At 37.8% G+C, this 26,637-nt stretch overlaps 1 protein-coding gene across 8 annotated transcripts in view; it reads right to left on the bottom strand.

Moving 5' to 3' along the window:
- Pard3b (par-3 family cell polarity regulator beta) overlaps nt 1-26,637 on the bottom strand; it is a 977,771-nt gene that overhangs the window by 102,788 nt on the left and 848,346 nt on the right. The gene's annotated exons all lie outside the window — the stretch shown is intronic.

Raw genomic sequence — 26,637 nt, 5'->3', positions numbered from 1 at the left:
CCAGGACCCACAGCTTGTCTAGTACACTATCCATGCAACCCCACTTTGGCTGGGAAACAAGAGGAAAATGATATCCAGATCTGAACTGTCATTCAACTTCTTTGGTTCATTTGAGGCATAACTAAGTGCCCCATTGTGCCAGCCATTATGTCAAGACCCGGGAATGTAAAACCAAACATTTCAGTCTTTATCTGCAAAAGTCCCATTCTGGGAGGTAGGGGGCGTACTGGGGTAGAGAAAACTATAGTCTATTATGATAGGTGACACAACGGGTTTCAGTATAGGTGTCATGGGAACACAGAGTGCTTAAATTTTGGCAGAGTGAGTGGACCATGGACGATGATCATGGAAGACTCCACAGAGGAGGGTGACATTTTAGCTAAGACTTGAAGGACGCATAGGTGCTCAGCAGCTGGACAAATATGATGAGTTAATTCCATGTACAGAGAAGGGCAGTGCAAGGAGGAACAGTAAGAGAAAGTGAAGTCAGTCAATTGGGGCAGGCAGTGGTCCTCAGCTTTTGTCCTGCCTCATACACATATCAGATGACATATGTTCTCTTCCCTCTCTCATTTAGAAGGAAAATTAGAATAAAAATGAGTGCTGATGATTTTAGTATATGGGTATGTAGAATTTACACAAATGCGAAAAGCCTATCATTAGAAAATGTGGTTACTTTAACTCAATTGGTAATACCACTTATGTTTCATGGGTATATGAGAACCACTGTTGTAGTTTATAAGGACAAGTGGAGCTTAGACAGATAGGTATAGAGGTCCCAGGGTGAAGAAACTTGCATACCAAAAAGGTCCCCAAAGATTACAGTTGAGTTTTAAATTTAAATAAAAGAAGGAAGTAAAGAAGGTGAATATTATTGATTTACTTTTTATATAAAAGTGAATACAGAATTTTTATACCTATGGAAATCACCATAAGAAGGGGACTAAGGTAGAAAGGAGAAAAATAGAGGGATGAACCAGTTTGGGTTACAATACATATATACATGGAAATGTCACAATGAAACACCCTGTATAGCTATCTTAAACAAACAAAAATGCCTTTTTTCAAAAGCTGAGGATAAGAAGGTAAAACAGGTCCTGTCTTGGGGGGTGGTATCAGTGGAAGGGAGGGAGGGTGTTAGGAAAAGGTGCAGGAGGGTGAACGTAGTGGAAAAATTATGTACTTGTGTATGAAAATGGAAAAATGAGAAATGTCGAAACTATTCTAGGAATGGGAGGGGTGGATAAAGAAGATTGATGGAGGGGGTGAATTCAATCATGATATATTGTAAGAACTTTTGTAAATATCATAATGTGCCCCAGGACACAATAATATGATAACAAAAGAGTTACCTGATAAAATGGAGAGATCTAAAAGCAATAGAAAGAGATCTCATATTTTGTGAAAGTATTTAAAAATTGTGCTAGTGGTTGTAAAAGAGAATGGTTGAGTAAACATGGTTTGGAGGGAAAGCATTCTTCCTGAACTAGGTCGGTGAGTTAACGGAAGGGGCGGTGCTGTGCCTTGTGTCTGTGCCTTACAGCCTCTCCATGGCAGCGTGTGCCTGGCTCTGGGCTTCCTGGGTGCTCTGCAGACACCCACCAGTTGATGCCTTTGAGTAAGACAAACCTGTAGGGATCACAGATTCCTTATTTCATCAATATGTATTTTAAAGTTCTCAAAACAGTTCTAATTCTTTTTTAAAAATTAAAGTTTTTTTGAGCACTTGAAAAAGATAACAATAAAAACACAATAAAAGGCCTGCTAAATTTTTCGAAGCATGTCTATTCTGAATAGCTTCCTTGCTCCTGGATAATTTGAGATGACTGTGGTGGTGGCTGGATCCCATGCACAGGCTTTTGCTGTTAGGAGAACTCATGGGCGGCATTCAAACTCAACAGATGAGTTCAATCAAGATGCAAACATCGCATACATAATCTATTAGTTTACCCCAAAGAAACTGAAGCATTGAATTCAAGTAGAATGAAGTCATCAGTAATAAAGGGGGAAAAAAAAGAAAGAAAGAAACTGATAAGGTACTGTTAAAAAACCCAACATAACCAAAAACTAAACACCACAATTTTCCTCTATTTGTGGTGGGAAAAAATCATATTCAGACTATAAACTATTCTTCCATCTGCCTATAAATACATAAATTTAAAAATATGGGTTTGATCAGATCACAGTTCTCAAATAAGGGAATGGGGTAAGAATACAAACTCAGCTGTTCAGGATTCAAAAAATCCCCCATTGCTAACAGGAACATGACTATTTACCTGGAAAAGAAATCTGGCCTCAATGAAAATATAGGGAGATAGTCATGGTGTATCTGCGTGCAAAACATGCTATTTCTTCCCTCTTGTGTAAATATTGTGATGATCCAGAGGCTGGGCATGGGCACGGTGTGTACATCTGTAAACCCAGTTGCTTGGAAGGCAGAGGTAGGGGAATCGTGGTCTGAGGCCAGCTGGGCAAAAGCACAAGAACCTATGGCATGGTTCAAGTAGTAGAGCACTCGCCTAGCAAGCATGAGGCCCTGAGTTCAATCCCTAGTACATCCAAAAGAAGGAGGAGGAAGAAGAAGAAGGAAGAGGAGGAAGAGGAAGAAGAAGCATAATACCATTAAAGTCTCTTATGATAACTTGGGACTTACTCAATACTCAATATCATCTTTTCTTTTTCAACCCTCATCCTACCTTCATGAACTGTATAATATTTTTCCAAGAGAGTGTTTTATATGTTAAAATTAGGAATAGCAAATTCTGATTTTACTTTTCAACTCTTCTCAGCAGATAATACACGTATACTTATCAAGTTAATAAAAATGATAGATGCCATTATTGTAATTAATGCAATTAACTGATTTCATTTTGTGTTGAAGATGTGGAAATTTAGCAATTTATTGCTGGACATACAAACACTTTTAATAGCAGCAATCAGTACAATAGTTATAATGTATACAACATTTATATAGCCAACATACCAATTTGACAAGCTTTCCTTACTTCACTAGCTGCCTGGAGCAGATGTCTCTAATTTATTACAGTATTCTTCCTAATGATCCCAGATACAGCTTCAGAATCCTTCTCAACCCAGAAGTTCAGAAAGCCATTACCAAACTGTAAGAGCTGGCACTTAAGACAAATTTCATTATTATTAAAAGGTTCTGTAAATACCTTAAAATCTCCAAAGAAAATTGAAAGACAGGTGTTTTTATTATTCTGCTCAATAAAGATGAAGAACATGAGGCTCATATGTAATTGATGGTTAACAAGGTCAGCCTGACTTTAAAGACCCCCTCTTCCTAGCATAGCTTTTGACCTCCCAGCCTGTTTCTCTTCCTCCATTTTATTTATATCTTAGAGGCTGTGCCCTCTAGTAACAAACTGAACCAGCACTGAATTGAGGCTAGCCTTCAGGACTTACTTTCTGAGGATCCCCCTTTCCCTTCTCCATGTACAAGTCATCTGTCCTATTTTCTCGGCTTTATGGAACTTAGCAGTACAGATTTTAGGGACTCTTGCCCGACATCTTCAGAAGTGACATCAGATTAGGATGTAACTCAAATATTTCTGGAGCTGGGTAAATCCTGCCAGGGAATCAATAGCTCCATCTCTATGTTGCTAACTGGAAAATTAGGCTTTCTGCATTATTTGTTTACTGCATGAACCTGGCCATTCTTACAAAAACATTCCTATTACAGCTCTATCCATATGTAGGTGATCAATGCCACTCTTATACTTCCAATATGCCAAATTTTTACATTAAATAAATTCAAGCAGTATAACAAACATTTATATTGTAGTGATTTCTTGCCAAGTAGACAGCCTCTGACTTAGCGAGGCAGAGGCATTGTTAAACAGGCCCCTCTTATAATACTGCAGAGCTGGACAAAGCCTAAAGTTGTAATGGATTTCAGAAACTATGTCATTTTCTTCAGTTACTAATAATCATAACTGACAGGCCACCATATGTGACAAATGTCACATGAAGGCACTGTCTGCTTCTTTGGAATCTAAACCTGTTCTTCCTACCCCATAAATTTCCTCAACTGTAATACTTCTTAGAATGAATGCTCTTTTGTGCATGTGGTAGTCTCTTCTTATTGCTGCTACAGATGAGAAAGTAAACTAACATTTATGGAGCTTCTGTGGTGTCCTCAATACAATATTTATGTTCTACGTACTTCATCTCATTTAACTTCCAAATGACTGAGAATGACATTGTCAGTGACATTTCTCAGACAAGAACACTGAGGCTCTGAGAAGTTAGATAACACAACTGGTGAGTGGAAGGCCAGGATTTGTGTGCTTGCAAAGCCTGCACTGTTCGTACCATATCGTGTTGCCTTGTGAGAAAGGCATTAAAATGCAGCAGGCATTTTGTAGCAGCAGTTCATAAGCATTTAAAGGCAGAGGGAATTTAATAGAGCACATCTATAGCCATGCCTTTTGATAGTCTTTTATTTGCACAGATCTTTGCAATAAAAGTAGAAATAGAAGAAGCTGAAGTAATAGGAATACAAGCAATGAAGTCTGTATTCATTAAAGAATGATGTTGGAACAATTGCAGACTGACATTTTTGGGCAATTAATATTATATCTCTAACAGGCATTATGTGGAAAAGTGGTATAAAATTGAGTGGGGTGCAAAGAGAATCAACAGATGACAAAGATCCCATGTAAAACACAAAGAGACTCTGGATCAGGACCAGGACTAGAAGGCAGCCAGGGCTGTGCTGGGAAAGAGGGAGGTGGTTGCTACCACAATCTTCCAGCCACTGTTGGATTTGTGAATTATCTGTGATTACTTTGTGTGCATGGGCATGTTGGTAAATACATATACTTTAATGATGACTAAATTGTCTATAGCTTAATTTCAAACAGCTGTTTGTTTTCCTGTTGTTTTGCAGATAGCCTCAAGACATGCAGCTCTTCATTCTGAAGGGAAGATAGTTGCCTTTGGTGAACAAAATATTCATTTTAAGTACCAGCCTGGTGTTGAGCTTTGATGATGTAGCTAAGAAACAGCCTTTGTAGAAAAGAACCTTAACAGGAATATTCCTACCTGGGGGTGATAATCTGTACAAAGTCATTGACTAAAACTCTTTGAATAAGAGATTATTCAAAGAGATTATTTGATTATTGTGCATATCAACAATAATCAGAAGGCTAGGGAGTGTTTGTTAGTATTTGATAGATTCTTTCATTTTTTTATCAAGTTACTGTGAAATTTATTTTGATGATTCCTTTAAACTTTTTAATTATAAGTATGCTATTACTCTTTGTATACTTACAAAAGTTTTTCCCAAAAAGAGTTTGAAAATGAATGAATGCTAATAATAATAAAAAAACCCTACCTTTCACCTTTCATCTTTAAGGTATGTTCATACTGTTCCTTTCCTGTCTTCTCCCCATCCTGAGGGTTGTTTGTTTTTGCATTAAGGAACTAAAATTCATTTTAGTTTTGAATTTAAAATTTAGCAGTACCTTGTTCTACCTTAAAGAGGGAAGATTTGTTTTTCTCAAAGTAGGAATAGATCTCTTAAAACATCTGAGATTCTGTGGCATTCACACTCAATAATGTAAATATAATCAAAAGTAACTGACTACATACACTCTTATTTTGGTAATTTTAGTGTAAATCTCAGAAACATTCTGGGAAAAATATTCAGCTGAATAGAAATAGTCATGAACACAATGGTTACTCATTTTCTTTTGGTGATAAAGATTTCTGCAGGTTAAAAATTTTGAGAGATTATCATACATGTGTCATAATCATTAATTCAAAAGTATTCAAGATTTACAGAAACTATAACCCAATAATAGCAGTAATACCAATACTTCATAGATTTAACACTCCACAGTGAAAATACACTTAAATAGTGTACCCATATACACTAAAGAGACTTAAGTATATTTAAGGGGGCTTAATTCTATGGAATTCTTCTAATGACATTTTAATCGCAAACAGGTCTCAAAATCATCTGGTAGGAATAAAAATTATGATTAAATAAATTCTCTATCTTATAAAGTACACCTATATTTTCTAAGGTGCACTGACAAATATGATTTTTTTTTTTTTTTTTGCTGTTGAGTCCAGTGAAATTTTGGAGCTCTTAATTGACTACACATGAACAACATTTGGGGATTCTTCTTACTCATTTCTTTCAAAATTCACCATCATTACTTATGATGGTGCTCTCCATTTGCTATTATTTTTGCATAAAACCCCCAAATAATAATAATATGCCCTTGCTCATATGGACACTTAATTTCTACCAGATTTCTACCAGAATGATGAGATTAGAGAAAAGGTGAATAATAGTTGACAGCTAAAACAAACTTTAGAATTTGTTTGAATTTAGAATTCTAGCACATCTAGAATTTCCTTCTACATCTAGGACAACTTTCATTAATTATCTGTGATGTTACATTGCTTCTTGATAGGGGGCAGTGCTTAGGTGTCCTAAAAGAGTATTTAATGTTACATAACAAACTGGTGGAAGAACCTACACTCTATGTTAATATATAACTTTGAAAAGTGTGTATTTGTATAAATTTACAAGGGGTGAACAAACTCACTTTTTATGTCAGGATTCTATGGGGAAGTTGAAAAACTGGTCGAGACAGGCTAAGACATGCAAGTTAGGGTCATAAGGAAGAAGAAACCCCACAAGACATAATGATATAGTAGTTCAGGCTGGAATCCTGCACAGTGGTCCTTCCCCAGCTGCTGATGCTGTCCTTGGCATTTTGACCCAGATGCAACAATCTGACAGTATGACTTTGCTTACCTGGGCTCCTGAGTTTGCCATGGAAACCTGTCTGACCTTTTGTCTTTCTCAGTGTGCTTCCTGCTTTCAGCATCTGCTTCCTCTGAGATCCTTGTCTTAGTATTTCCATCCCTAGCTTGGAAAATTGACCCTCTGACTCTTCAGCTTAAAGATTTGCCTTGGAAATCTTAACCCAGGACTGAACCTTGACCCCAGTGAATCAAGCCATAGTGGGGGAGCATAAAGAAATAAAGCCCCCCTTCCCTTCACACTTTTGATTGCATAGTGGTAAGTATTTTCACTCACACCATGAACCACAGCTACTATTTACATTGAAAGTAATGTCATTGATTCATGAAGGGCAACTTTCTCTCATGTGATTGATTGTGATACTAAGAATCCTCACCAAATCAATGTCATCTCTTCTGATAAAAGGCATTGCTGTACCTTGCTCCTTATCACTTGAGACAATGTAGGGCTGCTCTCTAAAAGAACATTATGCCTCTCTATCTCCTTGTCCAGTAAAGGTAGAGAAACTCCTTAGGAGTGAGGCTAATAGTATTATTCACGATTCAACAACACAGTTATTTTCCACAGTTTTAACTCACCTTTATAAGACTGTAACAAATTATTACATCATTCTGATAGTATACAATGACCTCCTGGCTGTGTTCAAATTTTAGGCCAGTTTTGCTATTAGTCATAAAACATCCATTTGAGTTATTAATATTTTCAATAGCATTCAGATGTATTTCCTCTAACATATACAGTATAATATTTTAACCTCAAGTAATTTACACAAATATTGGATACTTCAAAGTTCTGTGTAAATATGGAATACATATTGTCTCAAGGCATTTTTCCAGTTTTGTGAACAATATAAAGTATGTGTGGGTCATAGAAAGAATTTAGCAAGTGATTCATATGGTAATTTTTGCTTTTTAAAAAAGAAATATCTTAAAATATAGCTAAAAAGTATACATTGGATGGCAGCAAATTATCCCTTCATTTCTTCTCTGCATCTTTGCCAAACAAGTGTACATAGATGCAAAGAATAGTTGATTTGGATCAATGTGGAACAGTGTATCCACTGTGCTTTCTTTTATAGATGATAACTAAAAACTCCCCTGTGTTGCAATCCTTGTAGGCACAGGTATTCTTACATGGCCAAAGTACAGTAATATTGCATTAGAACTGCATTTAGTTAATATATTCAATTTGTTTGAGCTTAGATAAAAAAATAGCTTGGGCAATACCAGCCATTCCATTCAATGAATACATACACCCCTGGATACAAGCTGACTTGGTTCCCTCAGTTGGCTCTTAAGAACCTTTTTTAATCTGAGTTTTATGTTGTGCTGAACACAATTACAGTGTTTAAAGGCAGCATTTCTTGTCCAACATGGCTCTGTATATGCCAGCCAACTGTTTCAGCTGGTGCTTAGCTAAGGGAAGAGCTGTCCAAGGCAGTGCTAAAAGAAACAGCATTGGGTGGGTTTAGGGAGAGATCTAGGAGTCAATCTAGCCAATCTAGCATTTTCCTATAGTATTTCTCAAGGCTTATTTTAATTTTACATGAATTTTGTCTCATATAATGAAACTAACCTTAAGACATGAGTCCTCTTGGAATCTTTCAATTTTTCTTGAAGAATTTCATAGTTCAAAATAAAATGAGCAAAATATTGACACAAAGGTAAATGGAAGAAATCCACAAAACTCATATTTTAATTCATATTCATGTTCTTTAACAGAACAAAAGATGGTTTAAGGAGAAATAAACTTTTGCTATTTGTATGGTACTTTATCAAATTCGTGATGCTATGCACATACACACATACCCTTTCTTGAAGAGAGTCTCACCAACAACTGCAGGACTTGAAAGATAAAATTATTATCTTCTAGGTTTAAATCAAACACAGCTTGAGTTTTGAGAACACACATCTGACATTTAGATGTGGATTAAACTATCAGGGTCACTTCTGGGAAAAACAAGCCTTTGTGGGCTGCAGGCCATGGAGCCTTGGGAATTTCATAGGCCCCCGTGAAATTCCCTCTTCCTCAGAGGAAAAAACATGAAGATCTCTATTCTCCCAAGGGATCATGAGTGCCATCAAAACCACTGGTTCTCTACAGCTGGATACCTAGATTTTTCCTTTTGGATAACAAGGAAATAAGCCCTAACTGACTATACAATTTTAGGGGAAAATAAGAAGATTCTAAATGATTCAGTGCAAAGATGGTAGTTTTATTTAGAGTATTATGTCAATGAGGACAGGACAGTCAGGAGAGTATACTGTGATAATAAAATACTAGGAGACTCAAACAGTAATTTCTTACACAATAAGGATTCTCTCTTTTTCAATGGAGGAGATTGGGAAAATAATAAAAGCAGTACAGGAAAAAATGCTAAAAAAAAGAGAAGTGTTTCAATTGAAAGAGGCTAAAGATTACAATTAGGAGCTCAACACTAGATGCCAGGAGAAAAATTGCTGTAAATATACATGATATGTACACTAGTTCACACTTTTGTACCTATTAAAAGGACACATAATGTATGTTTAAACATACAGAAGAAATGAAGAGATGCCTCAGTCACATAGTTCTCTGACTGTGGATCTTAATGATTACAAATGGTGTTAAGTCATGCTTTCTAATAAACAAACAATTTGGTTTGCAGTATTCTGATATGATTAGAATAAAAGCAATTTATTAATAACATGTTTTGATATTACCTGCATTTTTTCATGACTTTTACACCTGTATGAATGAATGCTGAGTTTCTCTGAAATTTTAAATAGGGTTTTAAAACAACCACCCAATCCAAATAGATTCTCAAAGCCAATGAGCTGAGAAAAAGTTAACATCTACTTATGTCCCAAAGGGGATTAAACCCAAAACTATCCCATAGCTCTTGTGTGCTAGGATGTAAACTGATCTCTTGTAACCCAGTAACCTCTGATGACCTCCTGACCTCAAGAATTATGGGACAGGGGACAGTTCATATTATCATCACCTGTGGATTGTTCCAGATGTTCAGATTCTTGTATGTCCTTGCTAGAAAAATGCTGGCTTTCTTTTCACCATGGAATAGAAAATAGTAAATGGGTTTCAAACCTAGACCATCAGCTGCAGGGTATTTTCTGATGTGTACGTTTATTTAAACTTTACTTATTCTCAGGTATTGCTGTATCCCTGCTCCTGGGGAGGTAAAGTTGATTAAGACTCACACCTGACCCTCAGAGACTTCACAGACCAGTGGGGGAGATGGCAATATAAATAAATAATGACAGTACAATGTGGTAATTATCATGAGGAAGCACCATGGAGTATAATGAAGTCCTGCAGTGACTCTAAAGACAGGGCAATTAACTCTGCTTAGGGAGGTCAGGAAGGGCCTGATGGAGAAAAGGAGGTATGGATAAGAGGGGGTGAATGAGCACACCAGGTGGAAGGAATATCACACATGAGGGGAGGCCGTTGGAAAGGGCCCATCAGAAGGCACAGAAGTATCTGGAGTGTGCGGAGAAACTGGGAAATAAAGAGTAGGACTTGAACAGCTCCACACATCCATTCTTCTGAAGGGGACTATACAGATTTTAAACAAAACAGTTCCATCATCAGAGTCAGGCTTTCTATCAAGATAAATCTGGAAGAACTCATCTGGTGGGTGAACCAGTTGACCTCTATGGGTTTTTCTCTCACTTATTGTCAATGATTTCTTATGTATGCAAACTATTCAAACCAAATGGTTGAACAAATCACTGACAAAATTCGCCTTCCATTTGTCTCCCTATATGTTGGAAACTGTGCCTGAGGACCACTGTAGATCAAGGATATTGAGACCCTTCATTTGAAAGCTGAATATTTTCTATAACCCCTGCTCTTGTTTAACTGGTAACATGAACTGGTGGTGATGCATGACACATCATTAGTACAGTGATAAATTCCCCATTAGGGACAGGGCACTGATGCCAAATTGGTTTTGAATGTTAAAGCAAAACAAAAGAAATGAATCCAGAGACTGGAGTGTGGTGGTGCATGTTTGTTATCCCAGCTACTGGCGGTAGGACGATCAGGGTCCAAGGTCTGCCCTGGCAAAAAGGGTGAGACCCTACATGAAAAATAACTAAAGCAAAAAGGGCTCAGGGTGGGCTCAAGTGGTAGAATGCCTGCCTAGCAATTGCAGGGCCATGAGTTCAAACCCCAGTACTCCCCACACCCACACACACAAAAAGAAAAAGAAAGAAAGAAAGAAAAATGAAACCAACTCATTACATGTTGACAAAGACTTGTATTTTCACTGGTGCTTTAAGGGAAAACAGTTACAGAATCTTAATAATTAAATAGCCATTACCCCCATGGGGGTGGTACTTGAGTATTTGCTATAGACCAATTTGTAGTTGTCTTCTTGATATGAAAAGTGAATGAATTGTCGAATATCAAAGAAGAGGGAAAATCAGGTGCTATGCTGCTGACAATTGAACTCTGTATATAACTCAGTGAAAAATGAATGAAAACCATGTCTTCCTCCAGCTTTTAGTAGCCTCTCCACAGGGTGACAGTTGCTAGTTTTTTCAATAAATATGATGTCAGTTATGCCTTTTATCCATCATGGTGAAGTCATATGTGGGGGAATAATTGAATATTTTTGGGTAATTCATATAGTAATGCTTTTCCATTTTATTCATAAGATTTACAGGCAAAGGAGCTCTCTAATCTATAATCTATATGTTACATCAATGTTATTCTTCCTTATTTCCTTCCTAGTTCAACAGCTTTATTAGGTGCAGTACCTCTGTCAGCTCTCAATTATCTGCAGAAATAGGAGGTTTGGAAGAGCATGAAAATAAACACAACAAGTGATTTAGAAAAATCTCATTTAAACCAACAATGTTAGTTTCTTTCCCAACAAGTATTTTCCCAGAGCTGTAAATAATACCCCAATTAATTGACTTAAGGTTCACATTCTTTCCATAGTCCAGCCCTTTATTTGCTGAAGTTACTAATGAGAAGAAAAAAAGGCCAAAGGCAGGCAGGACTGGAAAAACAGAGGAGCCACAAAGACTCAAATGAGGAAAACAGAATTTGGATAGTTGAGAGTTAACAACCCAGGAAACATTTTCCTGAAGGATCTACTGTGTTACTAGAGAAGTGAAACATTTCTGAGTAAAAAGTACCTGGTATTAGTTTTCCAAATGGAAAAACTAAAAGCAAAAAGTTAGGCAGAGCACAGTTACAGAACTAAAGCATACGCACATACCCAACAGAAAGGAGCTTTTGAATGACTGTTAGTTTGGTGAATTTTGCTACTTGCCATGGTCTTTACTCCTATCGATTCCTCTAACAACACTTTTTCTTTTTCCTTGTAAATATATGAAGTATGGTTATTCATTAGTTCATTATTTGTTAAAGAGACTTGGTTCTTAGGAAGCAAAGGGGAAGAACATGTTGGATGGCATTACAGTATTTTATGTATGGCTTATTAAGCATGAAAGAAGGAAGTGGCATGCTTTATTAGAGACAGTTCTTATTCTGCAACCAAATCATCTCTTATCCAAGTATAAATAAGTCCACTGCCACCTAGCTTGAATTTTCCTCAAATGTGACACAAAACAGAAGCCACAAGGCTTAAATTGAATCACTGTGTTATTTCTTTATATATTATTTGCCTTATTTTAAAAATGTTATGCTTATTGTTTATCTAAGAGAGCTACTAAATTTATAACCTGTCAAAAAAAAAAGGAATAATTTCCTCTCTTCAAAGAAGCTTTTTAATACTGTGTCCAAAATATCTGGGGAATTGGAGGGAGAAAAAGGAGGGGTGGGAGAGGAACCAAAGAAAAAGAGCTAATGGTCAAAATGCATCCTTATAATAAAATGAGCTTCCTAATGGATGCTCACTACAGGAATAACATTAATTCAGTATTAGGACTTTCACTGGAAAAATATGAATGTAATTTATCTTTTTAACTGTCAGCTGCATTTCTAAAGCTCTGAAGTCTGTAGCTTCCAGGGGCCTTTTGTCTTTCTGCCATGGCAGGAATATCTTGGACAGCTGTAAGAGCTTTCTAAGCTATCTTTCTCAAAATCCATTAGCTAATTCAAGGAACCTAATTAGAGCTGCCATTTTGATGGAGCATACTGAATGCTCAGTACAAACTAGTAACACCATCAATGTTTATTAGAAATCACAAAACCCAAAGTGCTCCATTCCCTATGAATATTAATGGGAATACAGAAAACAAAATATTTATTAAAACATGTGCTTAATACCATCAAGGTTTACAGACAGATACTGAAAGGGAGAGAGAAGCACACACTTGAATCTGAAGGCATGTGCCTGTGGACACACAATGGACCAAGATTTATACTTAAGCAGCATATAATCATTATTTGTATGCCCTTCCCACTTGTCTCCCGGGGTTTTGCACCCTGGAATTCAGCAACTCACAGCTGGGAGGACAGATGTAAGTCCAGAGAAGTCAGAGGAGGGGGTGGAGGGAGACTTAAAAAAAAATGATACAAAACAGCTGCTAGTTCCACAAATTCTTGCCAGTGGAGAAATAAGTCCTTCTCTATAAAATCGGGAGTAAGATGATGTCAGTACTTTCTACCCTTATCCAAAAATGAGGTGTCACCAAATTAGTCCAATTAGGCGTTGGTTCTTGTTGTTCTCCCGCACTGACCACCCAGAGTCTCTGCCTGGGCAGGGTGGTGCCTGAGGCTTGCTGTGGCCCTGCTGTTATGCAGATGGAGCCCCCAGTGCCCAGGTCAGTACAGGTGTAGACATAGTTCCCCTGCAGAGGCCAGAGACACTGCTCTTCATTCTCTTCTCTCAGGAGCAATTAAAGACCCTTTATGAAGGGCTCCCATCTGGAAGCCCCTAACCCTCCTTCAAGCTGTTGCCTCCTGTCTCTCACTTTTCCTTCCTCTTTTACCAAACTTTAAAAACAAAAAAACAGTCCTCTATCATCCTCTTTTGTCATCTTCTCTCTTTGACTGGTGATAATCTTCTTTGCGATTTCTCCATTGCTGGAATTGCCCAACAAATCCCTCACAGACCTTTGCAGGCCTGGATGTTGAGAACAACCCTCCTCTAAGTCTCTTCCCTGTTGCCTTCCTCCCCCTTCCATCGCTTTGCCTGTTTCTCTCAATGCCTCTTTCACTGGTCACTAAGCACAGACCTTCTGCAAGATCCTCTAACCACCTCTTGTCCCTATTTTCACTTCCGGTATTTGACTATCATATTCCTTCTCACGCTCATTCATTGATCAGACATCATTCGACAACCGATCACCGAAGTGCGCCTCACACAGGGTAGGTCCTCAACTGAGCCTGCCTGCATGAGGGTCCAGGGCTCTGGCCGCACCATCTCCTGGGAGCTCCAGTCATCATACTCAACCTTTGCTCCACGTTGTACTGGAAGGGAACCAATGTCTTACACTCAACTTGTCCAGAAATAACCTTCTCCTTTTTCCATTAAAATTGACTTTTCTTTTATTTTCCTGGCTTTTTCAATGTTTCCCCATGTTCATCAGAGTTTGAGACAGTGGTCACCATTCAAATGACAAGCTCTGAAGCCAGACTGCTTGGGTTCAAATCTTGGTTCTTCCACTTTCTGTCTCCTTACTTGGGAGCAGTTATATAACTTCCATATCTGTGACTGAGGTAAGATCTCATAGGGTAATTTTGAGGATCAAGGGGATTATTATTTAAAGCAGTTAGACCAGTGCATGGTACATAAGAAGGACTCATTAAATAACATCTGCTGTGTTGTAAATATTACATCATTTTATATTATTGTGGACATGCCTTCTATCTTGCCTTCCACATTCGATCGGTTATAATCAATTGCCTCCCAGGCACGCCTACTTCCATAAGAACAGCAAGTAACTCATCTCTCTACCCCCTTTCCTTCTAATTCATTACCAGATTAGCACTCCTAAGGTCCATCTTTGCCCACAGAATTCCCTTGCTCCAAAATCCTCTGTGCAGCTTCTCGTGGTCTGTGTCTCCCACCCACCCCCTCTGCTCTCACTTACAGTCTGGTCTCCAGTAGAACTTCTATTGTTCCCAAACTTACCCTCAGTTTCATTTCTACCTTACTCCACGCTTTTGTCCACACTTGCTCTTCAACCTGTAATTCCTGCAATTCTTCCCCTTTTCACTGTTTTTTTTTTTTGGTGCTGCTGCTGCTGATCAAGCTAGGGCCTGATGCATGCCAGGTGAGTATTCTACCACTGAGGCACATCCCACTCCACTTTTCTCTCATTTTAAGAACAACATAATTAAGATTAATCACATTTTTTATACTACCCACTGCCTTGTTATCAGGTTTAAACTAATTCTACATTAATTCTCTGTTCTCTAGGAGGCCCTTTCCTTGCTGACTTGGGCTGTGTCTCTCTTGCCTCCTCACTGACCAATCTTCTTTGTACTCCCTCAGCTTCTTATTCCCTGCACAGCCCAAGCTTGCCACAGCTCAGGAGTCTGGAATTGTTGTTTTTCCTGAAATACTGTCTCCAGTTTCTCAAGGCAGCTTCTCCCTTGTCAGAGAACCCTCTCCTCTGGCCATCTTATGTACTAAGATCCTTCAAGGCAGTCCCTCCTCAGTTAGCCTGTTTGTTTTCCTTGTGACATCAAACACTGTCTGAATACATCTTCACTATTTATTCTGCCACTTATCTTTGTTTTCTACCTCCACAAGAATGAGAGAAGAGATTTGCTAGGTCCTCTGACAGCTGTTTATCCAGTATAGACCAGGCATATTATCTACCTGTGAAATACTTTAAGAGTATTACATTGCTTTATCAAGTATTAATTAAGCACCTACTATTTACTATAAACTGTCCTGGAATAGAGAGGGGATATAAGACAGACAAGGTATTTAACCATGGGGCCTTATGTTCTAGTAGGTTGGGGGGTGGTGTGGAATAATACATGAACCAATAGAAAAAAAAATCAAGCAGAAGTTAAGTGCTAACCCAGAGACTTAAAACACTGCTTCATGACAAGATAGTGGCTAGGTAGCTACTTTGGATTGAATATTCAGGAAAAGCCTCTCTCTTTTAAGCAAGGTCTGAATTATAAGAAGGAGTTATGAAGAAGCATCTCCATGAATAACATTCTAGAGAAAGAAAATTCAAAGAACCAAAGCCCTTAGGAAGAAAGAAATATATAATGAGTTAAAGGAAAAGGAAAAATATGGCTGGAGCTAATACTCACAAGATAAAGTAGCAAGAGAGGAAGCCAAGTAGATGAGTGAGGTCCTTATAGGACCTTGTAAGATCTCTGGACCTTACTTGGAGTGAAACAAATTGACAATAGATTTTAAGCTAGGAAGTAACATGATCTAATTAAAAATTTTGGAATACAACTCTGTCTTTTCTGTGAAAGACATAATAGAAGCTGCAGAAGTGCAGGTGAGAGATGACAGTGAAGTTGTTGACCACAATGATAGAGAGAAATAGACTAATTCAGATGCATTTTGTTTCAAGTACAGGCTGTTGTATGCAAATTTCTGGCAGAAAGTCATGCTTCTACCTTGGAATCCCCACAGTACTTTGTACTTATATTACGGCCCTCACCTTTCTCTTTGTGGTATTGTGATAATTGATATGTTTTAAATATCTTAAATCTTTGCCTAGGCCCCCATCATGACTGAGTGATACAAGGAGCTTAGACATTCTTGTATCTCTTATAAAATGTGGCATAGAGTCCTCATGTAGGATGTATTCAATCCACTAGTTTTTATGGGAGTTGAAAACAAGAAAGCCATTTGAGGAAGTGTGCAATGAAGGAGAAATGGGAAGGAAAAAGGAGGAAATGATAGTTCTATTTAAGGAAGAGGAGGGTAGTACAGGGGATAGGGAGCATACATGGGAGTGGGTATAGGGGCATAGCCACTCAGCAACACCTTTAGCTACTGCCTGGAGAATGTGCTCCTTTTTCTATTTCTCTTTCCCAGATGTACAAGTACATCTCATCCTTCATAGCTTAGTATAAGCTACTCTGCTATTTCCATGGATTGCACAAGGAAATTTCTCTTAAGTTTTTGAAGTTCTCTCCACTGCAACATGTTCTCATGGCCTCCTGTTTTCAGCCAGCAATTGCTGTAACATCTTGGTGCCATCAGCTCCCATAAGAATTGTCTAGCCAAGCAGTAATGTGTTTTGCTTATTAATGTTCATGGAAGATATGTGTGCTGAAAGTGTTATTGGAAACCTTTTCCATGCTATTTCATACTAAATATAGCATGCGTACCCCTCAGTGAAACTGTCTGGAAACTGTGAGCATCCAAGCTCACATGCTTTAAAGAAGTTAGGCGAGCACCAGTGGCTGACCTTTAGCTTGGAATTAAATTTAGCTCCTCATCCTCATTAGAATCTCATTGCCAAATAGCACTCTACTCTGATTAATAAAGTTGTCTAATAAGCATATCACTTTCTAGCTCTCTGCGGAGGTAGCTGTAATCTCAGGCACGGATAAAGGGAGAACTGCCAAATGGAAATATTAAATTCCATATCCGGGGGAAAAAAACATCCTCATTATTGCTTAGTCAAGTCCAGTTCTGGGTAAAAGAGAATGGATTGTGATTTAGGAATGAGAAGTGCTCATTGCCTATGAAGTCAGACCAGTGGAAGACTTAGAAAATCATGAAAATCCACTCAATCCAATGTTCTGGGCTAGTTTTGAATCCAAAAACTTACATTTTGAAGTTCTCTGATTAATATTTTTAGGAGAAATTGGTTAGGTCTACTAAAGGTACTTAGGAACTAGGTAGAAAGGACTCATAGAAAGGTTTTTAGGGTAATTGGGAAGCCCCTGCTGCCCACTCATTGCTTCTGTACTTATGCAAGAAATGTAACTTTAGTTCAAGGCTTTGAGCTCCACTTAGAAACAGGTGGTGCTGGATGTCTTTCTCATTAAGACCTGTAAGTGCATGTGGGTTAATGTTTTGTGGACCTGTTAAGACACTGGAGGGAAAGCTGCACTGGGACCATGAGGTCCTAGGGAAGGTTGGGTGAGGTAGACTGGGCCTCCCCAATGGCTTTCCTTGATCTATATTCCTGTCCAAGTCTAGTTCTGGGTTGGGATGTACATTGTATTGAAGATCAAGTAGTCATCACCAAGAGAGATCTACTGAGTGCCTACTGTGTTGTAGAGTGCTGGCCTTTGTGCGAGAGTCCAAGAAAAAGATCATGAAACTCCCCTCAACAAATCCCAAAAGCTTTCCTTATGCATATAATTTTCCTTTTTATCTATTTCATGAATGCTTTCATCTTGCAAAAGTATTCTTTTTTTGACCATGGTAATTCAGGATGATAAGCTGGATTTTGTTTTCCATACTGAGTACTGTGTAGTGAAATCTTAGGGACCATACAAATTTGGATTCCTTCCTTTTTACTTCCCTAGATGCAAGAACAAGGAAGAGAGACTAAAATCGTATGCGTTAAATTTTTTCTTTTTTACAGAGCAGAAATCCAACAACAAGGAGAGACGCCTGTTTACCTCTAGAATGCTTTTCACTGTAGCCATTTTATTGGCTTTGTTAAAACCAATGCCTCCAATTTCTTCACAGGAGACATTTAGATGCATTCCACAACTGCACACTTCAGGGCAACTGAACATTAAAAGAGGATTTGTACAGTTGAGGTATGACTCAAATTTTGTGGGAGACAGCAACTAGAATGGCAAAGAGAGAGAACCTATAAAAAATTCAGAAGTAATGTTTCCACACATCCTCTGCTCTGTGCCAAAGAGAATATTCACAGAACTGCTGTAAAAATATACAGGCCAGATTCAGAGTTGGTGCACTTACCCACTCATAAAACGTTTTAGATAACTAATTATGTAATAACCTGAAGCATATTCCTTGTTGTGTACAGTGGGAAGTGCAGTTGAAGTGCAAAAGCAAATGTTTGCAGAGTTCAGGACTAAGTCCTATATCAGGCTTCATGCTAAAGCTTTAAACCCTGCAATTTGAACAACAAAAAGCCAGACATATAGTTACTGAATTTTCTCTGAAGTGCATCTTCACATAGAATCAACTTGGAATCTGCCCACAAATATAAACAAACGTGAAACTCCATTGTTACAGACAAACAACAGATGTTTTCATGACACCACCGGAATATACAAGGTAAAGGTTAATATTTTTGAGGATAAAAATTATATGATTAGGAGACAAATTTTTCAGCAGGTGAAATTATTAATAAGTTTGATAAATGATCCTTAAGGAGACAGAAATGGTTCATGTGGGAACCAAGTCTTTACTTTCAACATCTTTTGCATATTATATTACTAACAAGAAGATAATGCAAAGTTCATTCATGCTAAAATCACAAAAAGATAAAAAGAAAAAGAAAGGATTATTCAGTATAGGAGTACACCATGTATATTGAGTTTTCAGACTCAATAGAGGCCTGATAGATACAGCATCAGAACCTTCCATTCCACATTTACTGCTGCAGTTTCGGGCTTGGAAGAGTAACAGGCTACTCAGAAATTCACGCATAAGGGTAGTGATTGAAAACAAATGGAGTGAGAAGCCTACTTAATATGGTTTTATACTTGTGATTCTTTCAAGAAAAAAATGAAAAGGAAAATTCACCATTCTACCTAATGCATTTGTTAGAAAAATGTTAAATTAAGTCATTTGCAGTCAAAATGAACACACTGGAGGTCTGCCTAGGTGTACTGGTGGCTCACCCCACACACGTTCCAACAGTGTGTAGTCTGGCTAAAGAGATAGCTAATTGACAATTGTTCCTTCCATTGCTTGTCCATTAGGATAAATCCAGCCTGTGGACACTGAACCTTTCAAAGACAAATAATTGCATTAATTTTGTACTTCTAGAGTGTTTAATAAATCTGACACTGTCTGGTGGTTTTCTTCATTTTCAACCACTTGACAGCTACTATGATCACAAGTTTCAGAGAATCTATTTTCATGTGTAAAATTAACAGCAATAAAACAAGCTAAATGGAATATGACCAAATCACAGAGCTCGTCATAATCATGGAACTTCAAAAAGAATCCTGGAAGCATATTGGAGAAGACTTGTATTATAAACATAAATTCAAAACACTGCTTTGAATCAGAGGCTTTCATGACTATCAAGACAAACACGATGCCCACTTCATTTGCAGAAGCAAACAGGAAGCTATCACCAAAGGACAGCCTCATCCAGTCAACACTGCTCACACTAAACGCTTTTTTTTTCATAGATTGACATTTGTATTGAATCTAGTAAGTTCTTCTTCATAATTTTTTTTCTAATAGCTTTCCCTCCCTATATGTATTTGCAGAGGGGGAAGAAAAGCAAAGAGCAGCAAAACCAGCCTTAAGTGCTTGGCAAATGATCTTCCTGAATCTGGACCTCATAAATCCCATAAAATGTTATATTTCAACAATAGGCTGGAAAAGCTTTTCTCTCTGCAATGATGAAGCCCGGCTTCAAAATTTATAGTTTCATTTCAGAAATGGACTATAAAAAAAGACTGACTTAGCTGTCTATCAACTAAGCCTGACAATAGCAAATAAGGTGTGAGCTTTCAATGTCAAATATATATTTAATATTAAAATTCTCAGATTAAACACTGCAAAGGGATTTCCTTTGCAACACCTGCTGATGGGAATGGTGATAGATGGAGCTTGTGTTGTCACAGCAATACCCAGACCCTGAAGTGACATTTCCTTCACTACCCACTAAAAGGGTCTTATTTTTTAACACTGCCAATTCAAAGGGATGCTATTCTATTAGGGGGAGAGTGAGCCAATTAAAACAAGATCCAAATAGATACGGCTTGGTTTAGCACATAAAAGACCCAGGTGTGTAATCATTCATTCTTTTTTGTCAAGGGGATTATAAAAACCTTTATCCAAATATGTCTTCATCAATACACATAGATACATTAAAGGAAGAAACAGAAGTTGATTCAATAACTATTTTTCCTGATAATGGATCAGAACTGAGGCAAAATGAAAACTTTGAGTGGTAATCTGGAACAGGCATGAGTTTCTAGAATAATACTTAACCTTACTAGTAAGTCAAGAAGCTCAAATGATAGGATACTGTTTTTTACCAATGAAGTTAATAAAGGTGTAAGGGGGAGAAAGTGATAATACTCAATTTTGTCAAGAATGGGGTAAGCTCTCTTCTGCATTGTTGCTGGAAATATTTTTCTTTCATTTTTTTTCTAGAAAATTGTTGGCAATATGTTTCAGGCTCTTGATGCATCATTTCTATTCTTGGACTCTTAAGGAAATAATCCAAGCTGTGTGGCAAAATGTTCTATTGAAGTGCTTATCAGAAAGTAACTTATAACACTGGAAATTTTATACCTTAGGTATCCAGTATTAAGGGAGAGGTTACATAATTTATGGTATAGTTATACAAAAATGTTTTATGCAAACAGTACAAGTGATAGTTTTGAAAAGATCAGTTGGCACAGGAAAAAAATCACAATATAACAATAAAAAGACAAGATACTACAATTTAGCATATCTATGCAAACATGTGTGTGTTAGTATGATTACACATTCACCTGATATAGTTTATGTAGTGATTACATGAAAAGAGATCTATACAGGGGAAAAAAAGTAGGTGAAAGTATTCTAAATTTTTAATAGTGGCCAACTCTCAATTGCAAAATAATTAGTGATTTGAGTTTTCTTTCTCTTTTGACTTTTTGGTTATTAAATTTAATTTAAAATGCTCAGAAAAAATTGAGAAAATAGAATATCAAACTGGGCATGGTAGTAGATGGCTGTAATCCCAGGCATGGGGTTTAAAAAATTAAAACATGTAAAACCTGACATTGGGATATACATAGGAAAGAAGCATTCCAGTTAGTGCATGCTACCTTCCTGCTGATTTTTATTTCAGCTCTTCCTAACAGTGTAAGATATCACCCACATTAATGAGTGAAACACACTATACTGTCAGGCAGCAGAAAGCCAGTAGTATATAAACAATTTGGTATTGTAAAATTCCCTAATGTCACTTAATAAGAAAGCTAACATTTAGACACAACAGGGCTGAGACAAGATGTGACAGCTACCATAACACAGAATCTCATTACTTGGTTGGTTGTCTGAGTCATAAATAGAATTTTAAGTTTGTTTTTATTTTTCATAACTGATCCATGAAGAATTAACCTGTGATTTGAAAGGCAGAAGACTGTAATGGATAATATGCTAAATTTATGAAAGCAGAGCCCTTTCCATTTGTGGGAAAAGGAGAGGCTGCAGAGGTCCAGTGGTTGAAAATGATCACAGCAGATGATTATAGTGGAGGACTATATGAGAACTATATAGTGGGAAAACTGTCACAGGAGACTTCCTAACCCAGAGCTCAATTTTCTGGGCTTTCAAGCAATTGCTGGCATAGGTAAAATCATCCAGCTCCTGACTCAACTGGACCACATCAGCTGTCATTTTTGATCATTCCCTTTCTTAGCTTTTCCTTCTCCTTCTTTTTCTGGGGCATGAGTTGCCATTGCCTCAGTAATCCAAGGGACTGCACATTTTTTCTTTCATTTCTACCCTTTCTCCCTGTGTTCAATTTTCCATTCTCCCACTTGTCTCCCTTCTGCCTTTTGAGGGTCACAGAATCCTAGGACTGGAACACTCACCTTTCCCGTTGTTTGACATGTGAGGTTGATAACCATAGGGTTTCAAATGAGAACTGTGTGGACTATTTCTGAGAATCTAGTTTTGTCCTAATTGGCTTCTGTGTCTGGAACTAAGCATTGAATTAAATTTTAATTTTATGTCTGAGGGACTTAACAGGAGAAGCCTTGAGAGGGAAAATACACAGAAATTAATATATTTTTAAGCCACCTATCATCACATGTTATATATGGAATATTATTTATTATAATAAAACTCTAAAAAAGAAATCACATACTCTAAAAAAGAAATGCACAAAAAATAAACTATGCTATTTCACTAATTCTTGAAAATTCATGGCTCTCATCTTAGGCAAACTAAGACAACTTTGAAAGGCACTCGTGTGTGTGTGTGTGTGTGTGTGTGTGTGTGTGTGTGTTTATGTATGTGTATAAGTCCAGAAAAGGTTTAGGGTTGTTTTCTTAACTTTTCATGACTTCATGAATTGAATAGTCAACTTGGTTGTACATGGTTTACATAGCCTGTGTTACCTTCAGAGAATGAAAGTATGCATTAATTTAATCTATTTACACCATTCTAAAACCAGCACAGGAGAAAGAAATCTATTTCCATAGCTACAAAAGCATGGCTGGGGCTGGTGGCATGGCTCAAGCAGTATGAGAGCCTACCTAGCAAGCATGAGGCTCTGAGTTCAAACCCCAGTGCCATTAAAAAAAAAAAAAAAGCATGGCTGGCTAGACCAGCCTAGCTCCTTTTGTTACCACGCAGGAGGCTGGGTGAGGACCCCTGTTCTCTAGGACACCGTATCATTGCCATAGCTATGCTTTTGTGAAGAGGGTTTGACAATAGACTCTCCTGCCTGCTAAATCATAGGTGACATCTCCATTTGAAAACATCCCTAGATGTATTTTATGTGCAGAAATTATCTGTGACAGTCCCAATCAAAATAGAGTTTCATGTTACATAGCATGTAAATTGACAAAACAAAATGCTACTTCAAATGTTACAGGTCTGTCCAGTTAATAGGTAAAGTATTTTCTAGTGAGTTTCTCAAGTTACTATTTTTAAACATAAGATATAAAAGTGGGTATTCACCAACCATGTCTTTTTTAAGCCACACTTTTAATTAAAAAAAGGTATACTCTAAATATAAAAAAAGAGATAGGGATCTAACAACATGATAAAACAGCTCTACTTATAGAAAAGTGAATGGAAAATAATGGAGCCTGAGTCTATCCATGGGTCCACAGATAAATCTGGGAAACTTTACTCCAGGACAGTGACTCCTAATATTTGGATTTCACTTCAACAACGAGCTCCAACACAGATCTACCTACAAAGACAAAGCTGAACACCACTTGCAGGCTCTAAATTAAAGGATGTGAATAAGGACACAGCTTGCAGCTTGTCAAATGTCAGACTATAAGGATCAGTTCTCTCTTCTGATGTCTGATATACATCACTCTTGGGTTTGAGAATCACAGGGGACTTTGTTTTAAAGAATGCTTCCACACCCACCTGTCCATTATGGGCCTGGGTGCTATTTCAGAGTTTATGATTCTATTGCAAGTCCCATACTATTTTTCATAAAATTTAATATAGATCCAGACATCAGTTTCTTCACTTTGCACCACAAAGCCTCCTATAAATAAACTCCTAGAGGGCAAGAGCCACATGTGTCTAAAACTTCATTATGTTTTCTAGATCTTCAGCAGATTCTAGGCCAGAAGACCTGGGTGCGAGATGGGGTTGCCCTGGAAATATTGACAATGACAATATTCCTTTATTTCATAATCTTTGTCCTTCTTTTGAAGATTTTTGATATCACATGAAAGAAATTCTCTTTAATCATTTTTAAGAAACATTTCTGTAAGAATAAATGAAATTCATGATGGCATAATTACAAATTTTGATATTAAATTTGAATAAGGGAAAAACCATAGCCAAAAGATGTGTATACATACATATATATATATATATATGTATATATATATATGTATATATATATACATATATATATATATATATGTATGTATATATATACATTTTATATATATATATATATAAAATGTATAGCATATGTATAGTATATGTAGTATATATATAGTTTTATAGAGTGTGTATATTTTACATACACATGTAATATATACATACATACATATACATATACATGCATATACATATATACACATCTCCAAAGCTTTCTACAAATCTTATAACCCAAGTCTTCATGACCCAAGGTCAAGACTACCTCACTTGACAAAAGAGATTTTTGATGTACCAGTTTAGGTAGATTTGGAACAGATGTTCTAACTCCTGAAGTCTAGAGTTAGAGTTAAACATCCTGCAGGAGTGAGCACAGGGAGTTTGGGAGTGGATCCATGGACACTGTGGTTAAAAAAGAAGTTAGCAAAGAGGTATGAAGATAGAGAAGTGAGATTGGGTGAGAACTGAGGGGTTGTGAAAAGATAATGACATCAAAGATCTATCTTTTTATTTAATTGTTAAAGCACTTTGAAGTGGAGCAAAAAAGGATAGGCCGCTGCTGGGAGGGGATGCTTTGACATGATAACAGCACCAGAGAAAAGGCAGAGCAACCTGAACTCGTAGTTTGCTTCCATTAAAGAACTGTAGAACCATATAATTTTGGATCTGGGAGAAATCCTGAAATCACTTAGTTCCACCCTCCTGTCTTGGTAGGTGAGGAAAGATGCACAGATACATTAAATGACTCATCTGACATCTCTGTCAAGGGAAGACAGAAGAGAGGCAGAAAAGAAAAGAGCAGTGGGAGTGAGCAAGAGAGAAAACACACAATGTGGTACTTACGCATTACATCCAGGATACTAAAAACACGGAAATTTGTGCCCTGAGAAGCACAGACAGCATCACTGAGAAATTATAATGGGGGGATGAGCCCAGATACTGGAGGAGGGCAAGCAATGGCCAAATTCTTAAAAATGAAGAAAGCCAATTCTAGAAAATCTGAAAGACAGGAAGCTTAATGCAAATTTCAAACAAAATGCTCTGGAAGGTAACAAGAGAGATGGCTATAGGTTATCATCAGGAGTCAGTGATAAATAAGATTTACAAAACTGCAATTACCCAGAAGAGCATTTTCTCTTCATGTAGCAGCCAGATTAGGCTGATTGTAGCTTTTGAATAGCAAACATTACCTATGTCTCTTAGGAAGCTTTTGAAGCAGAGCCTAGATGAAGGAATAGTGACCTATCATGCTGGGGAAGACCTCCTTCTAGGGGTACTTATATGGGAAATGCTTCTTGTCAGAATAGGAAAGGGATACATTGCTCCAGCATTGAGAACTAAGGACCAGGGGAAACCAGCAGAATCACTGACAGCAAGAATCAGCAGATCCAAGGAACGAGGCAATTGGAAGGAGTCTCTTCTAACCAGGAGGCCAGATCAGCCACATAGTTTGGGAGGCTGGCCAGTTGAAGTGGTGTCATCTTGAAGTTATTCAACTAAGGGTGAAATTCTTGGATTCATTCCTTCATTCAGTGTCTTTATGGGGTACCCAGTGCTTTAGGAACTGTGTTGGAATTGGAAACAAAGTATAGTGCCTGCTTCAAGATCTGAGAGTGGAAACAAACAAGCAACAGTGATTCCAATATAGATCTCTCTGTAGCAGAAGTCAACACAGGGATCTCTCTGTAGTAGAAGTCAACACAGATCACTCGTGGGTGGGATGTCAGAGCTGAATCAGGAATATCACATGGGCTCACCATCCCTCCCACCCCAATGAGGAAAAGTGGCACTATGATCATATAGAACGATGGTCTTGGAGTCATCCAGGCAAGGCCAGAGTCCTTAGAAAACTGGGAGGACAGCAAGAGCTTTAGGAAGAAGAGAGCCAAGTGTGGGGAGTGGATTATGAGAAGCCTATGGGAACTTGACATAAGCACAGTTGTGCCCAATAATGGGCAGGCTGAGTTTGGCACTGCCCCAGCCACAGAAGAGTGCAAAATGCAGCACAACTGCTTTTCCTAAATTGTTTACATTCAGAGAAGCAGGAATGCAGGTTTCTCTTGTTACACTGTCACGTCCCCTCCCTGAAAACTGTTGCTCCACCTCCTTTTTTACCACTGGACATAAAAGACTTGCTGAAGGAGGATGCAGGGTTTCTTGATGGGGAATTTTGATTGGCAGCCGCTGCCCCTGCTGCTGGCTGCTGTGTGTGTCCACCGGAGCAGCTTTCTGCACCAAG

The sequence above is a fragment of the Castor canadensis genome, chromosome 4 (assembly GCF_047511655.1).
Source record: "Castor canadensis chromosome 4, mCasCan1.hap1v2, whole genome shotgun sequence".
NCBI lineage: Eukaryota > Metazoa > Chordata > Mammalia > Rodentia > Castoridae > Castor > Castor canadensis.
The sequence above is the reverse complement of the archived record's forward strand: the minus strand, read 5'-3'. Positions and strand labels throughout refer to the sequence as shown.